General features: G+C 40.5%; 1 pseudogene; it reads right to left on the bottom strand.

Moving 5' to 3' along the window:
- Nucleotides 1-4928: 4928 nt before the first annotated feature.
- On the bottom strand, nt 4929-7876 carry LOC124022898 (annotated as a pseudogene).
- Nucleotides 7877-8836: the final 960 nt, after the last annotated feature.

The raw sequence follows: 8836 nt of genomic DNA on the forward strand, positions 1-8836 counted from the left end.
GGTATTAATATGATTTCCCCTATCTTGAAATGGTATTGAAATGGTATTAATATGATTTCCCCTATCTGGTATTGAAATGGTATTAATATGATTTCCCCTATCTGGTATTGAAATGGTATTAATATGATTTCCCCTATCTGGTATTGAAATGGTATTAATATGATTTCCCCTATCTGGTAGTATTGAAATCTGGTATTGAAATGGTATTAATATGATTTCCCCTATCTGGTATTGAAATGGTATTAATATGATTTCCCCTATCTGGTATTGAAATGGTATTAATATGATTTCCCTATCTGGTATTAATATGATTTCCCTGGTATTGAAATGGTATTAATATCTGGTATTAAATGGTATTAATATGATTTCCCCTATCTGGTATTGAAATGGTATTAATATGATTTCCCCTATCTGGTATTGAAATGGTATTAATATGATTTCCCCTATCTGGTATTGAAATGGTATTAATATGATTTCCCCTATCTGGTATTGAAATGGTATTAATATGATTTCCCTATCTCTGGTATTGAAATGGTATTAATATGATTTCCCTAGTATATCTGGTATTAATATGATGGTATTAATATGATTTCCCCTATCTGGTATTAATATGATTTCCCCTATCTGGTATTAATATGATTTCCCCTATCTGGTATTAATATGATTTCCCCTATCTGGTATTGAAATGGTATGAATATGATTTCCCCTATCTGGTATTGAAATGGTATTAATATGATTTCCCCTATCTGGTATTAATATGATTTCCCCTATCTGGTATTAATATGATTTCCCCTATCTGGTATTGAAATGGTATTAATATGATTTCCCCTATCTAGTATTGAAATGGTATTAATATGATTTCCCCTATCTGGTATTGAAATGGTATTAATATGATTTCCCCTATCTGGAAATATTAATATGATTTCCCCTATCTGGTATTAATATGATTTCCCCTATCTGGTATTAATATGATTTCCCCTATCTGGTATTAATATGATTTCCCCTATCTGGTATTAATATGATTTCCCCTATCTGGTATTAATATGATTTCCCCTATCTGGTATTAATATGATTTCCCCTATCTGGTATTAATATGATTTCCCCTATCTGGTATTAATATGATTTCCCCTATCTGGTATTAATATGATTTCCCCTATCTGGTATTAATATGATTTCCCCTATCTGGTATTAATATGATTTCCCCTATCTGGTATTGAAATGGTATTAATATGATTTCCCCTATCTGGTATTGAAATGGTATTAATATGATTTCCCCTATCTGGTATTGAAATGGTATTAATATGATTTCCCCTATCTGGTATTGAAATGGTATTAATATGATTTCCCCTATCTGGTATTGAAATGGTATTAATATGATTTCCCTAGTATTGAAATGGTATTAATATGATTTCCCTATCTAGTATTGAAATGGTATTAATATGATTTCCCTATATTGAAATGGTATTAATATGATTTCCCTATCTGGTATTGAAATGGTATTAATATGATTTCCCTATCTAGTATTGTGGTATTAATATGATTTCCCTATCTGGTATTGAAATGGTATTAATATGATTTCCCTGGTATTGAAATGGTATTAATATGATTTCCCCTATCTGGTATTGAAATGGTATTAATATGATTTCCCCTATCTGGTATTGAAATGGTATTAATATGATTTCCCCTATCTGGTATTAATATGATTTCCCCTATCTGGTATTGAAATGGTATTAATATGATTTCCCCTATCTGGAAATGGTATTAATATGATTTCCCCTATCTGGTATTGAAATGGTATTAATATGATTTCCCCTATCTGGTATTGAAATGGTATTAATATGATTTCCCCTATCTGGTATTGAAATGGTATTAATATGATTTCCCCTATCTGGTATTAAATGGTATTAATATGATTTCCCCTATCTGGTATTAATATGATTTCCTATCTGGTATTAATATGATTTCCCTATCTGGTATTAATATGATTTCCCTATCTGGTATTAATATGATTTCCCCTATCTGGTATTGAAATTTCCCTATCTGGTATTAATATGATTTCCCCTATCTGGTATTGAAATGGTATTAATATGATTTCCCCTATCTGGTATTGATATGGTATTAATATGATTTCCCCTATCTGGTATTGAAATGGTATTAATATGATTTCCCCTATCTGGTATTAATATGATTTCCCCTATCTGGTATTAATATGATTTCCCCTATCTGGTATTGAAATGGTATTAATATGATTTCCCCTATCTGGTATTGAAATGGTATTAATATGATTTCCCCTATCTGGTATTGATCTGGTATTAATATGATTTCCCCTATCTGGTATTGAAATTTCCCCTATCTGGTATTAATATGATTTCCCCTATCTGGTATTAATATGATTTCCCCTATCTGGTATTAATATGATTTCCCCTATCTGGTATTAATATGATTTCCCCTATCTGGTATTAATATGATTTCCCCTATCTGGTATTAATATGATTTCCCCTATCTGGTATTAATATGATTTCCCATATCTGGTATTGAAATGGTATTAATATGATTTCCCCTATCTGGTATTGATATGATTTCCCATATCTGGTATTAATATGATTTCCCATATCTGGTATTGAAATGGTATTAATATGATTTCCCCTATCTGGTATTGATATGATTTCCCCTATCTGGTATTAATATGATTTCCCATATCTGGTATTGAAATGGTATTAATATGATTTCCCCTATCTAGTATTGAAATTGTATTAATATGATTTCCCCTATCTGGTATTGAAATGGTATTAATATGATTTCCCATATCTGATATTAATATGATTTCCCCTATCTGGTATTGAAATGGTATTAATATGATTTCCCCTATCTGGTATTGAAATGGTATTAATATGATTTCCCCTATCTGGTATTGAAATGGTATTAATATGATTTCCCATATCTGATATTAATATGATTTCCCCTATCTGGTATTGAAATGGTATTAATATGATTTCCCATATCTGATATTAATATGATTTCCCCTATCTGGTATTAATATGATTTCCCCTATCTAATATTAATATGATTTCCCCTATCTGGTATTGAAATGGTATTAATATGATTTCCCCTATCTGGTATTGAAATGGTATTAATATGATTTCCCATATCTGATATTAATATGATTTCCCCTATCTGGTATTAATATGATTTCCCCTATCTGGTATTGAAATGGTTTCCCCTATTAATATGATTTCCCCTATCTGGTATTAATATGATTTCCCCTATCTGATATTAATATGATTTCCCCTATCTGGTATTGAAATGGTATTAATATGATTTCCCCTATCTGGTATTAATATGATTTCCCCTATCTGGTATTAATATGATTTCCCCTATCTGGTATTGAAATGGTATTAATATGATTTCCCCTATCTGGTATTAATATGATTTCCTCTATCTGGTATTAATATGATTTCCCCTATCTGGTATTAATATGATTTCCCCTATCTGGTATTGAAATGGTATTAATATGATTTCCCCTATCTGGTATTGAAATGGTATTAATATGATTTCCCCTATCTTCCCACGGAAAGTTTCCACCTCTGAATATTCCCCAAAACGTACAACCCTAACAGCAACACAATTAGACTCAACCAAATCTTGAGAAAACAAAAAAGATAATTACTTGACACATTAGAAAGACAAAATAGTGGTGTAAACATTTAAATGACATTGGGATCACTAATGTTTAGAATAAATCCCTAACCGAAAAGTTTTTTTTTTTTTACAACATTTTAAATCACAACACTACCACTAACAGGTCCCAAACATTATTATTACAAGCACCTCACGCAACAATGCTGTAACGTTAGGAGATATGCATCTTTCAAATGATTTGGCATGGATATAAAGCACTCTGCACATGATCATCGTTAACAGTTGGAAAAATGTCAGAGAGTGAGACAGGGAAGAGACAGCAGCCCAGTCCTGTATGGCAATATTATGAGTTCAATGAGAAGGTGGTGAAATAAATACTAATTTTGTGAGGTGGAATTAAGCTACAGTGGCAGTACAAAGGCAATGCTGAACCATCTGAAACACCATGAGACCCAACCGGTTAGTCACAGCAGCGGAATAAGGGACGGAGTGAAAGAAATCACAGTACTGATTCCAGAAATGATTGCAGTTGATATGCAGCCACTGTCAATGGATCAAATGCATTAAGGAAAAAAATTCCACAAATTAACTTTTAACAAGGCACACCGGTTAATTGAAACACATTCCAGGTGACTACTTCATGAAGCTGGTTGAGAGAATGCCAAGAGTGTGCAAAGCTGTCATCAAGGCAAAGTGTGGCTACTTTGAAGAATCTAAAATATATTTTGATTTGTTGAACACTTTTTTGGTTACTACATGATTATGTGTGTTATTTCATAGTTTTGATGTCTTCACTATTATTCTGCAATGTTGAAAATAGTAAAAAATAAAGAAAAACTCTGGAATGAAGTGTCCAAACTTTTGACTGGTACTGCGTGTGTGTGTGTGTGTGTGTGTGTGTGTGTGTGTGTGTGTGTGTGTGTGTGTGTGTGTGTGTGTGTGTGTGTGTGTGTGTGTGTGTGTGTGTGTGTGTGTGTGTGTGTGTGTGTGTGTGTGTGTGTGTGTGTGTGTGTGTGTGTGTGTGTGTGTGTGATATGAGGTTGGAATAATACTATGAAATTGTGAAAATTATGATAATGCCCTTTTAGTGTAAGAGCTGTTTGAAAAGACCACCTGAAATTTCAGCCTGTTTTGGATGGAGTTTTGGCCTGCCTAGTGTATAATATAGTATATTAGAACAATAAGAAAGAGTTCCAAACCTCTCTACCAATAACAGCTAGTTCTCAGTTGTCTTCCCCTCCCCACTCAGACCAGTCAGTCCTGGAAAAATTCTTGCTTGAGAGATTGCAGAAACTTTTGTTTGCTAAGAAGCTATTTGTTTCTTTTATAGCATTTTAAATGTAAAACTATCACAGTAAGGTAGGACTACTTAATTGTTACCCAGACTCTGCTGCATTAGACCTTTAAAGCAGTCTATGATGTCATACTGAAAAACAGCTACATTAGACCTTTAAAGCAGTCTATGATGTCATACTGAAAAACAGCTACATTAGACCTTTAAAACAGTCTATGATGTCATACTGAAAAACAGCTACATTAGACCTTTAAAACAGCCTCAGCTATCTTCAACAGTTCTAATTCCAACACAGAGGCCATCCATCCTTACCTGTCCTCCTCTCCATCTGCAGACTGTGTCCTCAGGCTTGCAGCAGCGGCCACTAAGGCACTGGCATCTCCAGCCATCCCCATGTTCTCCATGGAGCGGCCCCCAAGCCGGGGCAGCGTCAGCGGGGACTGGTGTTGGAACAGCAGCCTCTGGGCATCCTCCAGCTGGGATGCCGTCAGGGTGGGGATGCTTCCCCCGTACAGAGCCCCGCTTTGGGCCAGGCTGGTGTGGCTGAGGGGAACCCCGTGAGTCAGGAGGGGCTGGAGGTCGGCACGGAGTGTGGTCACGAAAGGGGCGGAGGGGTGCTGGGGGTGAGGGTGCAGCTGCTGAGCTGGGAGGTTCTGGAGCTGACTCTGAAGGGGTTGAGGGACAGCAGCCGGGCCAGGCATGGACACCCCAAGAGAGCCAGGGTGTGGGGGGAGGACCTGGGACTGGAGAGGAGCCGTAGGCTGGATGAAGTCTGGAGGCCGGCTGCCTGTCTGGCACACTAGCCCCGCTGGGAATTGGGGCGTGGGGTAGCCTGTCTGGGCATGCTCCATATCATAGGGCATCTGCTGGGGCATGGCCTGACTCTGAGCGCCCTGGGCATTCACCTGGGGGGCTGCTGGTAGAGTACCATGGGGGACCATGCTAGTCTGCTGCAACAGGAGAGGGTTAGGGTCCTGAGGGACCATGTGGGCTTGCAGAGAATTCTGGACAGTCTCAGGACTGGTGTAGTCCTGGTGCTGGTATGGCTGCGAGGTCTGGGGTGCCACTGCTCCCATCTCTATGCCTCCGTATTGGACAACACCGGCCACCACACTTCCATTCCCTGCTTGGCTCTCTGGGCCGCCAGCGCTGGGTGCAGGGGCTGGGTCAGAAGTGGGCGCGGCAGGGAGAACCTCCTTCTCATAGTACTCAGCACACATCCATCTTCCCTTGCGGAACGGCTCTGAGTTAGAGTCCAGCTTCACCACTCTGAAGCGAGACCCCGGAGTGGCTTGGGTCTGAGTCTGGGTGCTGGAGGTCACAGGCTGTGCCACTGCTACTGACATCCCAATCTGAGTGCTATTGGTGGGCCCTGTGACTCCAGGGAGAGACCCTACTCCACTGGATGTCACTTGCCGGCCTCCACTACTGTCAATGATTATTGGGCCCGCAGAGGGAGGGGCACCACTATCACTGACTATGGATGACACATCCATGCCTGGCACAGCAGTGATGGTAACAGAGAACTGGGCAGTGGTATTCTCCACCATACCCTGCCCCATCTGAGTCTGGTTGGGCCCAGCCATTTCAGAGGAACTCCCCCCTGCCACTGAGACAGTAAAGGCTGCTGGCACCACATTCTCTTGCAGATGATGCACAGTCCCATTCACCATGTTACCAGGCTGCGGAGGGCCCTGAGGCTGCAGGGGTTCGCACGGAGGGTCCTGGGGTAGGGAGTGAGGGTTCAGGGTTCGTTAGGGGACACTGCGCCTGGGGTCTCCACCCCATGGGGGCTGTTCAGGGTCTCGTCCGAGGAGCTCCTCTCAGGGACGCCGGTGTCCCGAGGTACGGACACTTCCTGCATTTCAGAGGAGGACAGGTCCTCTGTGTGGGATTCATCCATGTCATCATAACTCTCTGTGTCGTCCGCTATGCTGTTGTTGGTGCTAACAGAGACCTGGGCCGGGGTCACGCTAGTTATCTGGAAGCCACTCTTTTTTTTCACCTGAGACCCAGACTGGGGGAGGTGGTGCGGCTCAGGGGAGGAGGACCCAGCCTGGCTAGTTGACTGATAATCATCAGTGGGAATTACATTACTGCTACCTGCAGCAGACCCAGATGCACCGCCACTACCGGTGGTGTTACTGCCTCTTCTATTGTGGAAAGACATCTTCCTAGACCCAGAGGAATCTACTGAAAAGTCCTGTTGATGAATCTTGTGAACAACACGAAGCCAGTAACAGGGAAAAGAAGTGACTAGCTGTGTAGCTACTAAATGCCAGATGGTTGTTATAGCCAGGCATAAATAACGTTAATGTAGTCAGAGGTTAGCTAGCTAATAGTTACCTAATAGTTAGCCAACGATGGCTAATGTAAGCAAGGTGACAGTCCCACAATAAATCACAACAAAGCAAGGACGTCGATGTTATTTTCTGTTTTCAGTAGTCGAGCACTTCACGTCTGATAAACTGTCGATAATGAAGTGAATGACTAAATATCAGCTCAGACATGTCCAGAACAACAACCAAGGTAACTTAGATATGTTTTATAGCTAGCTGAAATGTACACTACAAAGAGACGCTTATAGAAACGTTTGTTAAACAACACCCAAATCATATCTTAAATATAATATGAATATCTCACTGGAATAAATTATTTGAAGTGAATATTATAACGTTAGTGCCAAATTCAGCGTCAAAAGCTGTGTGGTAAGAGATCACCTCCATCGATGGCATCAGCAGACGATGAGTCTTCTCTCCGAGACTCTGGTTTGTTGTTGGACAATTCAGTCAGACACTCATCACTGGATAAACATCCTCTTAGCACGCAGAAACTTGTTTGAATCCATCTCGACGGTTTCTAGGTAGTGTAGTTTTTCCTCATCGTCCTCTCGCTTGGCCCCAGCTCGTCTCTCTCTGACGACGGGAAGAGGGACATAGCTACTGCGCATGCCCTGAGAAGAGGGACATAGCTACTGCGCATGCCCTGAGAAGAGGGACATAGCTACTGCGCATGCCCCGAGAAGAGTGCCATAGCTACTGCGCATGCCCTCAACTAGCGAAGAGGCGGGGCTGAGAAGAACATCAGTCGGTCCCTGTCATGACCTCTACATAAATAACTCTGTGCTTTTACACTCACATAAAATAACAACAAATGTTCATATAATAAGACATTTGGCAGAAGCTTTTATCCAAATGAGCTTAGACATGCGTGCAGAAATCTTATATTTATGTGGACCTGGGAATCAAACTCATTACTCTGGCGTTTACAACCACCATGCTCTACCAACTGCGCTACAAAGGAATCCTAGACTGGTTGGTTAGTGTTAGACTGCAGGTAAGCAGTCTGCAACAATTTCGAAAATTTTACTCAGCTACAGTTCATAAGGAAATCAGTCAATTGAAATAAATTAATTCAGCCCGAATCTATGGATTTCACATGACTGGGAATACAGACATGCATCTGTTGGTCCCCTTAAATAAAAAAGTAGGGGCGTGGAATAGAAAATCAGTCATTATCTGGTGTGACCACCATTTGCCTCATGCAGCGAGACATTTCCTTCTCATAGAGTTGATTGATTCTGGCCTGTGGAATGTTGTCCCCTCCTCTTCAATGGCTGTGTGAAGTTGCTGGATATTGGCAGAAACTGGAACATTCTGTCGTTCACGTCGACCCAGAGCATCCCAAACATGCTCAATGGGTGACATTTCTGGTGAGTATGCAAGCCACGTAAGAACTGGACATTTTCAGGTTCTAGGAATTGTGTACAGATCCTTGCGACACGTGGCGTGCATTATCATGCTGAAACATGAGGTGATGGAGGAGGATGAATGGCATGACAATGGGCCTCAGGATCTCGTCACGGTATCTCTGCGCAGTCGAATTGCCATAGATAAAAAGCAG

Source organism: Oncorhynchus gorbuscha, unplaced genomic scaffold, assembly GCF_021184085.1.
Source record: "Oncorhynchus gorbuscha isolate QuinsamMale2020 ecotype Even-year unplaced genomic scaffold, OgorEven_v1.0 Un_scaffold_1476, whole genome shotgun sequence".
Taxonomy (NCBI): domain Eukaryota; kingdom Metazoa; phylum Chordata; class Actinopteri; order Salmoniformes; family Salmonidae; genus Oncorhynchus; species Oncorhynchus gorbuscha.